Source organism: Octodon degus, unplaced genomic scaffold (genome assembly GCF_000260255.1).
Source record: "Octodon degus isolate 3935 unplaced genomic scaffold, OctDeg1.0 scaffold00010, whole genome shotgun sequence".
In the NCBI taxonomy this organism is placed as follows: domain Eukaryota; kingdom Metazoa; phylum Chordata; class Mammalia; order Rodentia; family Octodontidae; genus Octodon; species Octodon degus.
In genome coordinates, this window is record NW_004524586.1 from 16,383,887 (window position 1) to 16,400,678 (window position 16,792).

Below are 16,792 nucleotides of genomic sequence, written 5' to 3' on the forward strand. Positions count from 1 at the left end.
TAAATCCTTCATTTCCTTAAAATGACAGGGTGATTCAGTTTAATTTCTTTAGTCAATGGAAAGACCTCTACAGACAGGATGCCCTTGAAAAGCAAAGCCTGCCTTTGAACTTTACTACAGTTGCTATGACTTTTTATTTTACTGTTGTGATTAACACTTTGAAACTTTTACTTAAATCGGGCCCATTATCCTTTTGAAAAACATTGTTAACTAGGAAATAGGTTTGCAAACCTGCAGCTAGAAAGTTCCACATTTGTCCAATAAGCTTACAGAACCCTAGATACTCCACTGCTTGATTTATGTGGGGGCCTCTGTTTTGCTACAACTGTTCTACCTCAGTGAAAAGACAATTTTTTTTTTTGTCTTTTGTTTCTCCCTCTGTGGGGAAAAATTGTTTTAAAAATAATAATAAATGATCCAGTGGAAGACTTGTACAGGAAAGGCATACGTCTACAAGCAAGGGTCCTACACAATGAAATCAGCAGAAAATAAAAGTGATTCTCACACATAACAGGTGATTGCAGTAGATTAGTTAGACAGTTCGTTCACATGGCTGGACATTTGTAGTCTTTATCTGCTCCAAGCCATGGCTATCTCATTTCCAGAAATGACTGAACTGTCGTACAAGAGGCAGACTCCTTAGGGTGGGGCCAGGCTGCTTCCCAGAGAATGATGCTAAAGAAGCGATCACAGCCGCACCACGAAGCAGCAGTTCTGCGGAGGAGCATTCACTCAGAAGGGCAGTCAGTGCACGGCTCGCCAGGGACTTTTATTTTAGAGCACTGGACCACCCCACCCGAAACTCGAGCAGATACACGTGAAGGGTGCTGCCTAACAGGTCATTTGGGTAACCACACAAATACTTAGGCAAACCTGGTCATTTGGGGATAAGGAGGTCATGGGGACCCCCTACATAAAACGAGCATGAAGATTTTAAACAGCTTCTTCACCAATGTGAAGCGCTGCCTCCTGTATCCACCATAATCCCACTGAGATCTACATTCCCCAGCCCAAAATTAGCTGATATAATTTATGAAGCAGATCCTTTTTAGTCTCCTCACATATTTGATTTTAATATTTCATAACATTATGGAGTGCCTTCAATATTTTAAAACAAGAATTTAATATGATTGATACTACATGACAGCACGTGCATTCCCCATGAAGTTCCCATACCAACATTCTAAATGCCTTCCCCACACTTGAGCTAAGCTTGATGCAGATGTAGGAAAACTTCATGATTTCAATCAGTTTATCTGTAAAATGTATTCATCTTGCATATTAAGGACAGAATAAAGATCTGGAACCAGTTGCAGGGACCCAGGCTCAATTTACAAAAACAAGTTTTTATTCAAGACCGGGACTAACCAGCAAGCCAGAGTGAAATGCAGGTTTAGCCTTCGCATGATGTCTGAAAATATACACACTCTGATTCCAACAGTACTAAGGAATCTCCAGGCAACTGAGAATCTTGCCTCCCAGATTAAGGTGCCCGGTAACTGCAGAGACATCTCTTGGTCCTAACAGCTTCTTTCAGAAACCCCTCTGCTTTAAGTCACCAGGCTATGCAGTGGGAATGTGAGTCACCCCTACTTCAGACTTGATGCAAACTATGAGCGGAAGGACTTTGAAGTGTATAACAACACTATAAAACTACAAATCACGATCTAAATAAAAACAAAACACCTACCCAATAGCACTCTAGCTTTCTCTATGTGTTCCCAGCCCTAAATGGGACAAGATAATATAGAAAAGCAGCTATTAGGGACAAGAAGGAATTATGGGGCTGACTTACTCCATAAACCTTTTCGTTAACATTATTATTTCACATGGTTTTGGAAATAACTCTTTCCAAAGTCATTACTTGTGAAGATTGCTTTTATATAGTACATAGTGCTAGTTCGAGTGTTGTCCACCTAGAGACATGTTTCTTTATCATTTCATCCTGATATTAGGAAGTCTGAGCAAGAAAACGCCAGAGACATTCATCTTTACCCCGTATACAGTCATATAAGGGACACTATTTCAGCCAATACTGTAGTAAAGAGACTTTAAAAATATCATGAAAGCATGTCCAAATGTTGGTTGCAGTTTATATTGCAGTTACTATGGAAAATCCCAATTCAATTCTTAATAATCTAGCCTTGGGCATAAAATGGAATGCAGCAAACTACACTATGTATGAGACATGAGGAGACTATCTGGAATGCTGAAAAGAGTACAAGTAAGGCTTTACAAGTAAAAGTCACTTTCTCTCTAGGCAAGTGCTCCAGAGGCAAAAGGACACAGGGCAGGCTCCTGGCATGGGGACCTCTTCTCGGTGACTCTGTGGAGGGGCCCCTTCAGGATATGAATAGTCTTCATAATTCTAGATCATTCCATTGGTTATGCAATGTGGGTTTCTACACAGTCGTTTCTAGGAAAGTATCATGTACTGGTCAGTTGCCCTTTAAAAAAAAAAAAAATCTCTTCATATGTTCTCAGGATCTACATTTCTCATGTTGTCTGCATTTTGCTTCACTAAATCTTTTTGCAATAAGTGATTTTAGCATCCTTGGAAATATAGAATTATAAAATCTAGGCTCCTTAAATGGGGCAGGCATACAGAAGGTAGACTGATACACAAATGACTTGGTTTGGAAAAGATTTGTCATTCACGGATATGATGTACTGATCAGTGGCAGCCATGGCCAAGGCGATGAGCACGGTCTTGTGAGATTGAGTGAGAGATACTCAGGAAACTCAGTCCAGGAGGAGGACAGGAGGTGGCAGGCACTTGAAGGCTAACAGGCTGAACATTCAGGACATGAGGTTTCAAGAAATGATGTCATACCTAGATTGCAGGATAAAGACGGAGATGGGGGCCCTGGGCCCAACATGTGGGTATCCTAGGGCTTAAGTCAAGAGTTACCAGGCTCAGGCACAGGACCTGAGTGAGGTGTGACCCCTGGCAAGGGTTTTGGGGCTGCTATCAGAGTGAAGATAGTTTGAGGTCAGTTTGAGGAGAAACCAGCAGAACCAGAGAGGCCTGTCTATTGAATGTTTGAATAAGAACATGTATGACCAGAAGACTATCTTACTACCTAGAAGTAAACCAGGTAAAAGGAATTAGAGGACAGTTGAGAAGGTGCCACAGAAGAGAAGTAACTTAGTGCTGGAGGTAGCTGATGGCATGAGGGGGTAGAAAGAAGGGCACAGTTATGAGATAAACATCCCAGCTGGAAAATCCTTGGAACACGGCAACTGGGGAGGAAGAGATTAAAGACGCTGCCCAAGGTCAGCAAGTGAGTGGGTTAGTTTAATGGAAACAAATCTGGGAGCAGCGGGGGGGTGGGGATAGAGAGGAACATGATGGTTAATTAAAAGTTGAGTTTTCAACTGAAAATATTTTTAAAATATGTTTTTCGCCATTACTTATTTCCTAGAGCTTCTGGGGGAAAATGCTTTGAAATAGGAAGAAAAAAAAAAAAAAAATGGACCAAAACATTCACAACACAGTTAAATTCTTAAAAGTCAAGGCATAGTACTATCGAGTAACAGGTGCTTTATAAATATTTAATGAGGCTATTAACAGTAAACTCAGTCTGTGACTTTGCTAGAGCGTCACGAAATCCTGATTAGGAAATATATGTCTCCATTTCAAGTTTCTTTGTTTTGTTTTTTTTACCCCTGTAATTCCAGCTACCTGGGGAGGCTGAGGTAAGAAGCATCCCAAGTTAGAGGCTAGTCTAGGCAATGGAATGAAACCCTTTCTCAGAAAAAGAAGAAGAAGAAGAAGAAGAGCTCAGCAGGTAGCTCAGCACTCCTTGGGTTCAACCCATGGCACCACAAGTGTGGTGGTGAGAAGGAAGAAAACGTACTAAAGAGCTAGGGGTTCTATCATCAAACTCAACCGCTACAATTTGCTCTGGTAAAATTCACTGTGCAGAAGCTGAGTTTTTAAAAAAGAATGACTATGAATTTAGTGATGTACTGTTACAGTAAATGAAGCAAACAAGGAAGATGAGAAAACAGCGCAGGGCTGCAATGCTGAGATTTGGAGATTACAGACATTCTTGCTGTAAGTTTATGAGAAGACAGCCTTGACCTCCCATCTCAATTTGACATTGTGACACCAACCTAAATGATTTCTGTGCCAGATCAGCTAATCACTTAAAAAAAAAAAAAAGAAAATCAATACTAGAGCGGTGCACACAGATTCCTGCTTTATTTTTTTTTCTTTTTGAGATCACATTACACAAATAATTAGTGCCCAGATGATCATGAATTTGAGATCCCTATCACTTGAATGTAGAATTTCAAACATCATTTAAACCATCACTTGTATGTACAATTTCAATCATCATCCAGTGTCAAAAAAAAAGAGTTCTTAGTGTGCCACCCATGTAAATGTAGAGTTTGAAATTAAAGAAATGCTGAAAACAAATCAATTTCTCACTTTCACGTCATATTTTTCATTTCATTTCTCGGGCCATTTAAGAGCCCAATGGGAACAACTTTTCTCAATTATTTATTCTGTGTGTTGGTTTTAATAGTACTTGTTGGCTCAATGGCTTCAATGAAATAGCTTGCCCCCATTTGATTTGGCTTATTCTTGCTATTTATGTCTATCTCCATGTATAATATTAACCCTTCTCTAACTATATTTTATTTATTGTGTCCATTATATTTGCTAATGTGGCAAAAAAAAATACTCAGGGTTAGACTTCAGGAAGGAACTTTAGACTCATGAAAATAGTTCCTGTTCTTATTTGGTGATTATCCCTTAAAAAGGTGAGGCTCAAATGCTGGGTGGCAGAGAATGCCTGGTGACAACCACTCATTCTTAGCGATGATTTAAATTCCACATTCAAGCATCAATTCTAACTCTGTACTGAAAGAGTTAACCATAGTGAGCACTAGTGGGCCCAACTTTAAAGGCAAAGTCTTAGACACTGATGTTGAACCTATGGCGTGCATGCAGCGGCTGGCCATTTGTTACCATCGAAAGCTCTGCAAGGTTTGCCTTCACGGCTTTTCAATGTGCCTTTCAAAGTTGAAAACTTCTGTTGGCTTTCTCCAGCTAGTTTTTCTCTAGTAGCATACCCAGCATTGGCTACATGTGTAGCGCAATGCCTATCTGTTGCCTTTGTCAACATTCCTTCCTCATCAGGGCCAAGTACTGAGAGTTCCATGGGCTGAGACTGCAGCTCAGAAAGGGGCACCAGAAAGCCTAGGCTGTGCTTGCCTGCACTCCCAGTGTGCCAGTCACTTGTTCTGTGACCACAGGCACATGACTTGAGTAGCCATGCCTCAGTTTCCCTGGTTTTATGACAATGGGTAATTTGTCTTTTCAGAGAATATTTGGAGAATATAATGTCTAATAATGTAGGAAGTGCAGAATGGTACCTAACCTGCAATGAATACCATCTAACTGTTACCTCTTAGTATCATGTTGTATTCTCCTAGGCGCCGTCAGGTCCTCAGCATTCTGAAAGGGCCAGAACTCAAAATCCACGAGGTGGACCCTCAGCTACAGTTCCTAAGACTGCAGCCAGCAATAACCAGGTCAAAGAAATGTCCTAGAAAGTGAAATGCTAAACAGGTGACCTTGAACCTCTACCTCCTGAGTTTATAAAACCCAAAAGTAAATGATTCACTGAAAAAAGTAACAGTATACTAAGCAACAAGTCTCGGCCTCAAGACCCGTGGTTAAAGAACTGTCCCCCCTAATGGCATTCCCAGAAAGGGACCAAATTTTAGATATTTTGCATCCCCCAGCAGAACCACTAACCAAGAAAAGAAAGGACAAATTCTAAGTATAAGAATATGCACTATTCCTGCTATGGATCTGCCCCATACATTTATTTGCAAACTGTCATTCAATAATTAATTTACACTGTGAAAGACCTCAAGCTTAAAGCATAACCAGTACTGGTCACTAGTCCTCCCCCTGTGCGTTATGAATGTGCTCTGACTGCTGACGTCCGAGACCGGCAGAGCAGGGCCATGGAAGACACATGCTGCCAGGCCTGCTGTGAGTTCTATCAGCACTGGCGATGGAGCCGTCACCTGCCTGCATTTTACCTTCTAGAAAACATGCCAGGGGCCAGCACTCCCTGCTCCCTGGTCCACTCAATACGTTAGCCCTTCATTGATAAACACTTCTGGGAGACTTTTATTTCTCCCACATGCTGACTTGAACTTTAGGAATAAGGCAAGAAATAAATGAGAACAAGGGTGTGCAGAAGAAAAAATAAAACATGCAGCCCAGTGATTCTTTTCAGGGATGTACTCTTAAAATTATCTGAGGAGTTAAAAAAAAAAAAAAAAAAAATACTGCTACCCAGGCCCCATCGCCAGAAGTTCTGATTTACTTGAGCTGGAGTGGGGAAGTGATATAGTATCTTTCTTTCTTCTTTTTAATGGATTCGTTTCCTGGCCTACAAGTGTCTCATTCCAGAGAGGCAGACTAGGAAGAGAGCCCTTATGAAAATGCATGTTGTTCTCCTTCCTGTGGGAGAAGATCCACCCTCTTGGCACCGCTTTCTTTAAACACACAAGAAAACAAGCAAAATATGTAAGGTTCCTAAAATTCAACGCATACATCCTCCTGCAAAGCTTTACAAAAACCAAAGCATAGAAGGGTCATTTGAGGTTTGGGAAAGAGTTATGGTTTCCTTTTAGGGGAAAAAAAAAAATCTTTTTTAAGATTTTGAAGTCTGCAGAGAATCATTTCACATATTACCAGTCCTGCTCCCTCACTAGGATGCCACAGTCTAGTGGAAAACTATGGGGTTAGTCTGTGCTCTTTCCCTTTTCCATGATCCTTGGGAAAAAACAGAACTGCTGGGGAGAGCGAAAGAGAAGCGAATGGGAGTGTAAACTCCGACTCTTCCCTAAATTTACATTTGGGCTCACTGTGTGCTGGACGCCCAACAGCCTCAGATGCCTGCCCTAGCCTTGCTCCATTCTGTTCCCCAGGATGAAGTGACAAGCTTCATCCTGGACAGGAAGATAAAGTGTTGCTGCATCTCCCATAAAGGACAGCCTAACAGTTGACAGTGGCAACACCAGGCCATCAGCTCTCACCGAGGCTTCCTCCTGTGCGCAGAAAGGAGGGAGGTGGTACCGCTCTTGGCCTGCACTGTCCTTCCTAAGCATCACCCTGTCCAGTCTGTGCGTGTGTCTGTCAGGCTGTCCACCTGTGCCATTTCTTCGGGCCAGTGTCCCCTTCCGTTCTCTCCCTTTATTTCCACAGCCTCTAATATTTTACCGTTTTCTCCATATTAATCTTAGTACACAACAGTAAGGGAGTGTTTCTAAATATTGATTTTACTTACTGAATATAATTTTATATTCATTGTTCACAATGCAGTGTATACATTGCTATAGAAAATGATAGTTACTTCAAACTTCTGTGTCTTTCTCAAGTAACCAGACCCAGTAGGACGGTGCAGACATTACAGTGCTTTTATCCCTTCAATCTTAGTGATTTTTTCCTCTATATTTGGTTAAAATGTCGCGACTAGGAAAGAGGCCATGCTCAGAGCAAGTATTTCCTACCACAAATAAGTACTAAAGTGCCTGAGGTGCTTCACAATTAAATGTAAAATTTTTTCTAAAAAGGCCATTTGGGGGGGCTGCTTGCTTACTTTGATTACTACATTCTCTTCCATCAACACAGGAACAAATATTTATAACGAGCAAATTCAGTTTATTTCACCGAAAGATTCAGAAGCTAGAAAATCTCTGGATATGGTTTACTCAAAACTTAATGAGCCAGACAAGGTGGTACAAGTAATCCTGGAGGGCTGAGGCAGGAGGATCCAAGTTTAAGTCTAGCCTAGGTGACCCAGCAAGACACTGTCTCAATCAAAAAATTAAAAAGACTGGAGATCGAACTTACTGAAAAGGAACTGGGTTCAGTCCCTAGTGCTGGGGGAAAAAGTAGAACTCGATACTTCTTCCTTTCTTCTTCTTATCCAAGTTTCATGGTTCAACTGTGCTCCCTCTAATGTGTGAGCATCCAGGTAAAATACAAAGAATCTTTGCAAACCACAAATACTGTACATCCATCCTAGGCTTTCCTGACATACCGCGGGCAAGGTTTCAACTGTACGGACTCTGCAATGAAAAAAAATCACATTCTTAAATCCGCTACTTAAGGATGACTGGGCATGAGAGAGAGGGAATGGTGGGAGGGACACGCTCTGCACAACACTTGTGTTTGTGCTCAGGAGAGGGCTGACACACACTAGGCCAAGTGTCCTCGAGGCCGGGTCCCATGAGCATCAAGGAGAAGTTGCTCTTCCTCTCCAGGGAGCACTCTCCACTCCTCTTTTCTTATCATTCCACTGTCGTCCTGAGCTCATAACCTGGAGTCATGCAGGAAGTGTGTCTCTCTGCAGGGGATTACACATTGTGTCAGCACCCAGAATAGGGCCTACATCACCCTAGACAAACAGGTGCTACTCACTAAGCACATGAAGCTGGTAGATAAGAACCAGAAAAGTCAGAGGTGGCAAGACTAAATCCGGGCCACCACAGAGAAACTAGAGAGAGTACTGAGCTGGGTAGTCCTGGGAAGTGACCCAGCAGAACTAGAGATACACAATAGAGTGGCCCACAGTTCTTCTAGACAATAATCTCATCAGAAGGAGGAGTTCTGAGTAGTGATGAGAAATCTAGATGATAAGGTACTATATGAAAGACATGGGCTAGGGAGATAGCTCAGCAGTCTGGCAAGTACAAGGATATGAGTTCGATCCCCAGTACCGCATGCCCTGCTGGTTCTAGGCATGTACTGCTGGCCCCATAATCGGGCTTGGTGACAAGGCCTATAATCCCAGAGCTTGGGAGGCTGAGAAAGGAGGATCACTGGGTCTGAACTGCATAATGAGACCTGTATCAAATTAATAAACAAAATTCTTAAAAGAAATTTTTAAAAGGTGCTTTTTGGAAGTACTACTAAGCTGGGCTCATGTAAGTATCTGCAGAGAAAAGCCTGTGTGCATTCAGAGCTATAGACAGGCAAAGCAGAGGCCGGGGAGATGGCTCAGTAGAGTAAGCACTTCCCTAGCAAGAGCAAGGGCCTGAGTTCAATCCCCAGTTCCACACAAAAGAAAAAAGGGAAAAAAAAAAAAAAAGGCAAAATATGGGACAGAAAGTAAAGGTAAGAAGGGCAAAAAGATGGAGAAGAGAGTGGGAATAGTGCAGACAGAAAGGAACAAATAAGGAGAAGAACAAGAAAGGAAAAAAGCCAGAATCAATGGGGCGTGGCAATGACTGGTTAGGAGGGATTAAACCAGGAAATAAATCAAGCAAACTACTGGCAGTTCCCATTGGAGCATCTTCAGAATATGATGAAAGACACTGCACTGCTCCTCCCCCTTGGGAATGGCTCTCTTGACCCTGCTGCAAGTCACTCCAGTGCTGCCTTTCCCATTTTTGCTCCACGCTCGGCTGAGGCGAACACAGCAGTGGTGCTTCTGATTGAGCGAGGGCCACTCCCTGGCCCCTCTGGCCATCACGCTGTCTTTCAATCAGCTCCCAGCCAAGACAGTGGAGTCCTCCATGCTGCAGGAGCCATTGCTAAGTTGCTCATGCAAAATGAGGCAAACCTTTCAGGATGAGACTGGAACCTTGTGAAAGAAGTATGTAGCTTTGTGTTTCTTGAGAGTAGCTAACTGTTGTGCAAAGAGAACACAGATTCATAGGAGCTACTGGCCAAAGAAATAATAACCGACTGGCCTGGCAGAACAGAAACAATACCAAGACTGATGAGAAGTAAGATTTGTTTTAAGGAATTAGTTATGACAGCTGTTAGGGTGTCAAAATCTAAAGTATAACATATAGACACATACTCTCTCGTCCTCCTCCTCCTCATCATCATCATCATCAACAATGACCTTTTGGATTATGAAGAATATAGCTACACTTAATAGCTACCAGTCGTTCCCTCACTTTCCAGATGCCAAGCGACTGTCTCTGTACACTCCCTCTGCCTACCCTAAATTTTGTCTAGATTGAAAGCATCTTGCTTCAGGGTAATCAAATATTCCCAAGATTCCCTCTTTGCCCATGAGCTCGAATGGAAAAAGAAAAAAGGGGGTTCTGTATTTCATATTCTGGGTCTTAATTCATGTCCTTTAGTTCCATCCCAAATTAAAGCACTCCTGCATAATTTACAGTTTATGAATCAAAAGAAAAGCTGGAGAATTCAAACTGACAGTCTTTCCACATTTGACCAGGGCCGATAAAACAGATCAAAGCTGAGAAGACCACAAACACTTAATTCATTGCAGTCTTGTTAGGGTTGCACACAAGGGCACCTGGGGTGAGTATTTTCCTCTACATTTACCTATCAGCTTTTAAACACAAGCTGATTATAAGAATGTTCGTGGCGCCCTTTCTTCTTGGCTTAGCTGTCTCTGCAGTGAACCTGGAACTATACAAAGCCTTGGCCAAACCCAAGAAAACACAGGGGTGATCCTTTTGATGGTAATAAATGGCACTCACATGGCCTTGCCTGAAAGACAGATTATATCTTCTACTCCTAATCATTTCAACGAAGCAACTATGAATAATTTTGTACCAAATAATTACCTTCAAGCAGAAATCCTGCCCTGGTATTCCAATATGGTGTCCTAAGATTAAACTGAGAAGAAGAGAAAAGGATATTCTTTTTTACCTAAGTCATTTTGGAGAAAAAAGCAGTTCTAATTTTAGTTTTAAAGCATGCCACTAAGTAAATAAAAATTAATGACGATGACGATGACATGGTTTGAGCACAATCAACACAAGGCAAAGCGCATGATAATCAAAGTACCCAAAAGTATATAGGGGCCAACTCTCCTGTGTCCTACCAGCTCCAACCAACTCAGACCTCTGGCCAGCCTCAAGGACCTGCTGATTACCATCATTACTTGGAACGAGCGGGACACTCACTATGTACACTTATGAGCTACGCTGAGACCTGCCTCTATAGCTCACTTTCTTTCTGTCAGGCTGATGGTAGAAAAATTAATGGGGAATTCTGTTCCTTTAAGTAACTCTGTAGATGATTTGGAGGAGGTATTGAAACCAAATTTACAAAATTCTTTTTGGTCATTATTAGCAAAGGTAACTATGGCAAATAAAGTGGATGTTGTACGTGCGTGTCTCATTTAGCGAAGGCATGTTTTCCAGTTGATTTTTGCCAATATCATGAAATGTTGCCAATTCATTTCTACTAACTTAGATTTCATTTGGGCACTGGATGAGCAACGGTTAGCATCCTTCCAACACTAAGTGAACAGCCATGCCCATGGCCTGACCCCTGGGTCACGCTGAAACAGCACTTGAGACTGGGCGTGATGACAGCACTTGTAATCCCAGCACTTGGGAGGCTGTAAATAGGAGGATCACTACAAGTCTGATCTAGTTAAGACCCTGAACTCCCTAAAATAAAAAATTAAATAATAAAAAAAACTAAGTAAACAGTGAAATATAAATGAAGAGAGAAGAACTGCCCATTAAGTGGCACCATTTCTGGTTCTTCTAAAGCCTCTACTTATACCCCTGTGTAAGGCAGAGGGTTTGTTCCCTTTGCTCCCCCTCTTAGAAAGAGGCCAGCATGCACCTCTGTGGCAATGGTTAGCATTATATGGATGCCATCATTGACCCTAGGCTTTTTGTTGGTTAAATATATGTTCTAAAATCAAAGACTAGAATGAACTCAAGCAGAACTTAAGGTGGCTTTTTTTCTGCCTCAAAACCTGCCTTTAAGCTGCAGGAGTGTCAGTATTCCTGACTTCCAGGCGGACAGGCACCAGTTCTTAGTGGCAAGGCCCTGCTGCCACATTCCGCGCACTGAGGACGTGTGGCAGGAGCTCTCTGTGGCTCTGGCTGGCCTCGGCTCTGCACCTGGAGCTGACATCTCATCCCTCTACGTCAGGTCCATCTGCAAGAAGGACCTGAACTTCAGGAGCCGCTTTTAGGCTTCTTCTTCATCAGTGACCTCTGAAGACGAGACAAGTGACTGGAAAAATATCACTTCTGTGTATGAAAGGAAATTAAGCTGGATAATGGATTTAAGATGCAGTCCAGAATCGCTAGCAGTTAGCTTTGCGCAAGGAAAGACTGGCTATAAAACAGGTCTCCACATTAACTATTTCATAACACAAACAACTCCACTGGATGATGGAGGGTTTGTCTATTCCTGTTCTCAGTGGGAAGCTGTAGATGTAATCATTCTCTCTACCTCCCCATCCCCACCCAGAGTAGCCTGATGTTCAGGCATTCCCTCGGCATATGGAATAAAGTGCTGACCCAATTAATCTTGACTTCTCGCCAGCATCTCTGACTCCAAGGTGTCTCAGCAGTGGGAAGGAAAAACCAGTAACTTCATGCAGCCCCTTTCCATGCCCATTAGGTTGCCTGCCTAGCTTCTGAGCTGCACCCACTGAGGGGCTGGACGGTTTGAAGAAGCCTACCGCCTTCCGGTCCCACCTGGCAGTGGACTGCACCATAACATGGCTATCATAAGCCTCGAATGGGACCCTGGGAATTCCTGTAGGCATTTTTCGAATGGATGGAATTCAAGGAACAGACTCTCTTGTCAAATGATGAAATCCCATAAACAGCAGCCTATAAATGCAGGCCAAGTCTATTTTGATCCTAATTAAGAACAATGACAGCTTCCTTCCTACCTGTAAATTTCCTGAATATTAACATATCTTCTGTTAAATACACTCAGTTTGTAGATGTATACATACATAAGCACATATGTAAAAACATAAATTAAAGGATATTCCCCTCTCTCTCTCTCTCTCTCTCTCTCTCTCTCTCTCTCTCACTCGTACAATATCACAAAATTATTTTGTTTATTCACAGCTTCCTCAAAACAACGAAAGGTGATTTCTGGTGACTGTGCACAAATCTAATCATTCTGGATTTATCTCACTGGAAATAAAGTCCTCACAGGCTTTGCACAGGTCTGCTTAACAATGCAGACTACTTTTGCCCTGTGCATTTTTACTTGGTGAAATAAGATAGCACTTACTATACCCCACCCTCCAAACTGGGAAACGTGGACAAACATGACCCTGGATGCACAATCTTAATCCCAAGGAAGGATCACATTTGTTCATCATTTTTCCAGTAAAATCTGTAGACTGCTTTCTTTCACTTAACATTATTTCCTAAGAGTTTTTCTATGATCCTAAATAATCTTTACAATTATCATTTTAATGGCTGTACCAAGTGAATGCACACCATAATTTACTTAATGTTTAGCTATTGTTAGGCATTTGGTTCTTTCTATTTTTCACTGAAGTTGGGATGAACATTTTTATATAAGCTATTAATTTAAAGCAGCATACAGAAATAACTCTACATCACTAAACATACAGGGCTTATATATTTACAACTCACATTTGATTATGAAATTTAATATGAGAGTAATTGAGATATTTATATTCCAAACAGCTCCTGGACATCTAGTTCTCCCTGAGCCAGACAGGCACAATCATGACTAGCCACTTTCGCCCCAAGGCTGAATAGCCCAGTGAATTCCAGACCACAATTTGTGTAGGAAAAATAAACTTCACCAACTCCTGCTGCCTTAAAACCGAGAGATGAACAAGGACCAGGACCCCTGGTTCCAGGCCCAACCCAGGCAGGGTAAACTACAGCCACAGATGCCACTTGAGTTTCGTGCTTACTCCAAGCAGGCGGCCTTCTTTGTCCGTGCTACAAGTCCAGGCGTGTTCAGAGCCCCAGTGGAAGCCCTTGCATGACCCAAGCCCAGCAATATCATGGGAACAGGCCAAGGAAACAACTTGGATGAATATCAGCAACGAGAGGCTTACTAAAGCCAAGCATGGGGCATTTCAGGTGGCGCATTTTGCTACATGGACATCATATACACTCCGGATGTGTGTAGCCAGCTAGCCCTATGACACCAAGCAAGTTACAAAAGAAAATCTTGGTCCTCAATATCTCTCTTCAGTGTGGGCCTAACAATAACCTTTCAACTGTGGGGGTTTTATAATGGTCAGGTAAGAAAATACAAGTGAAGTACATGGGAATGCTGGCATCCAGCTAGGACACAGAATTATAGCACGTACGTGCAGACTGGTAATCCAACACTGTAACATACGTACTTATTATTTGCTGAACAGATGCAAAAAGGAATGATGACTGAGCCAGTGCATGAGAAAGTTCTGCCTGTCACACAGTCTTCTGAGAATCTACCATTTGCTTTCAGGACAAATCACTTCCTTAATAGTAATTACTATAAGCCTGATCCTCCCAAGAGACTATAGGTGAACACCCTACAGAGATGTGTCCACTCTACTAAATCTTAATGTCCAAGAAAATCTTATTCAGCCATCAAAAGAAAGTCATAACCTCATCAGAGGCCAAAATAAATCAGCTGCAGAAGTCCCTTGGTGTCTTCCCTATCCGTGAAATCAGGACAACTCAATTACTCCTACTTTCAACAAAGTAGGCTGATTAAAAGTCCTAAGAGCTACCATCATTTTCACTAAGAAGGAAATGATTTTTATGAACTCAGAAACTTTGTAGAGCAAAAAAGAGCTTTAGAATATTTTTACTATTATTATTTGCCACTAGCAATTAATTCTTCTGATTTGTTTTATGAGTGTGATGGTTGAGTCCAGCACTCAGAATATCTTTCCAAACCAGCAGAGTGATATAAAAAAATTATTTCAGTGCAGTTCCTGGCAAATCGTGATGATGAATAGCAGCATAGGACAAACTTATTCAGACACACATTTTTCAGTAGTGGCAAGGAAAAGGCTGAAAAATTACTAGTAAATTGCTTTTTGTAAAAATGCTCTCTCTTTCAAATTTTCCCTAGTATGAAGGCCTTCTGCAGAAATGATGGCACAATACATTCTGACATACCTGGACAGCAAAGGCTGCTCAAGAATGAATGCCAGATAAGAGTGAGGGTTAAGATTTAATTTTCTTATTATGCCCCTGGTTTCTAATACTCTGCTCCCCACACCAGGTTCTTTTGTGAGCATCTTTTTAGCCTGTAGGGATAAGTGTCTCTAAAAGATATCTATTATCTCTCCGAGCAGGCTTGCCCTATCCCACCCACCACATACAATTTGGTCTTCTGCAGAATAGAGACAAGACACAGACAGATCTCCAGTTGTTCTTTTCCTTTTCACTTTTTCTAAAACTGCCCTGTTGATGGACCTTCAAATTATAGAGGCTCCAGCTATCTGTAGCACCCAAGAAATCAGCAAAGGGCTCCCTTTGCTTTCCCTAAGAACACTGACTTTCAGGACACATGGGAGAGAACTGGAACCTTAGGCCTGGGGGGATGAAGTACCTAATGCAGTCTTCCCCCTGGACTCACTTGCAAAATCCGGAGTTCTCTAGCAGTCATGGGGAGGAAGGCATGTTACTTCTGTCCTGCGCACAGGAGCTGAAGAGGTTGCTAGAGCACATCCTGCGCTGCACAGGACAGAACCTTCACTAACTATCAGCAGTGCAGTGACTGAGACACTGTGGTCTAAATTCAATCCAATCTCACAGAAATTACTGTTATCCTTCAACATGATTACCAGTGAATTCACTGCACAGTATGCAGAACTTGACTTTTCACTAAAGCCTTTCACTTGATAACAAGTGGTGGCAACTGAAGGCAGCAGGAGCATGCTGGCCCAGAGGCCGGGAGTCAGTTCATAAGAGGCCCCAGATTGCAGAGGGGAACGACTCCAACACAGGCGCTACAGGTCTCTCTCCTCTTCCCTTCACCAAGTCACCATTGTAGGTCGGTATTCTATACCGACCTACAATGCTGATTCAATTGCTTTCAATAAAGACTGAGGACACGAGGAAGGCTGGAACTCTGTTGGCCACGTGGATTACAAACAACATGGATTTTAGGTCTGATCAATTAGGGTCTTACTCCTGCCTATGCTTACTGTATAACACTGAATAAGTGTGTAACCCCTTGGATCCCGAATATTCTCCTTGAAATGAAAGTATACTACTGACCTGCAGGAATACTTGTAAGGAAGGGCCTTACAGACTACCTGAGCATCTGACCCATGGATTCTCTGGTACCGTGAGCAGCAGTCACTCTCCACTTGTTGGAGTCACTATGGCATCTCTCCACAAGTCCAGGCTCGGTTCTCAGGCCCCCAGAACAGGACACAAGGTCTCACAACCCTGAGCTGGGCAGTAGAGTTCTCACCACTTGTGTCTGTAATGTCGCCTCTCTGGACACTAGGCCGTGGCAGCGCCCTGCACAGCAGCTACATGTCCAGTACCCCCCACCTACCCCTAATGCTCTCAAAGACAAGGGTAAAGCAAAGGCCAGTTCACACACACATACAACACACACACACTCTCTCTCTCTCTCTGTCTCTCTCTAATAATAATGAATTTTTAAATAAATAAAATAAAAGTACTTAATTAAATGTGCTATCCTGCTTTAAGTTCAGCCCCAGGAAAGTTCTTCCATGTGCAATAAGCAGCTGTGAATCTGCCTAATAAAGTGAAGGCGTTTTTACCCCCCTGGTATTCCCCAAGAGGAATCATTGGCCACCTGCATCTTTTTAGCCGCATTTAATAATTCAGCCCAGGATGAATTTGCGTGATTAACATAAAGCCTCATGATTTTATTTTCTTTCAGGATTTAAGTACGGAAACAACTACCATGGTTTTCATTTTCCAAGGCTATGATCAAAACACAAAACTTGAATCTAGGATGAATAATTTCTTTTAATTTTTTTAGAAGTATTTTCAAATTCCATTCCCCATGAGATCGAAAAAGAGAATTGCTACT

General features: G+C 42.2%; 2 protein-coding genes across 3 annotated transcripts in view; one reads left to right on the plus strand and one right to left on the minus strand.

Annotated features, from left to right (window-relative positions):
- Dock1 (dedicator of cytokinesis 1) overlaps positions 1 to 16,792 on the minus strand; it is a 542,363-nt gene that overhangs the window by 262,017 nt on the left and 263,554 nt on the right. The gene's annotated exons all lie outside the window — the stretch shown is intronic.
- Fam196a (family with sequence similarity 196 member A) overlaps positions 1 to 16,792 on the plus strand; it is a 63,999-nt gene that overhangs the window by 1,952 nt on the left and 45,255 nt on the right. The window lies entirely within an intron of this gene.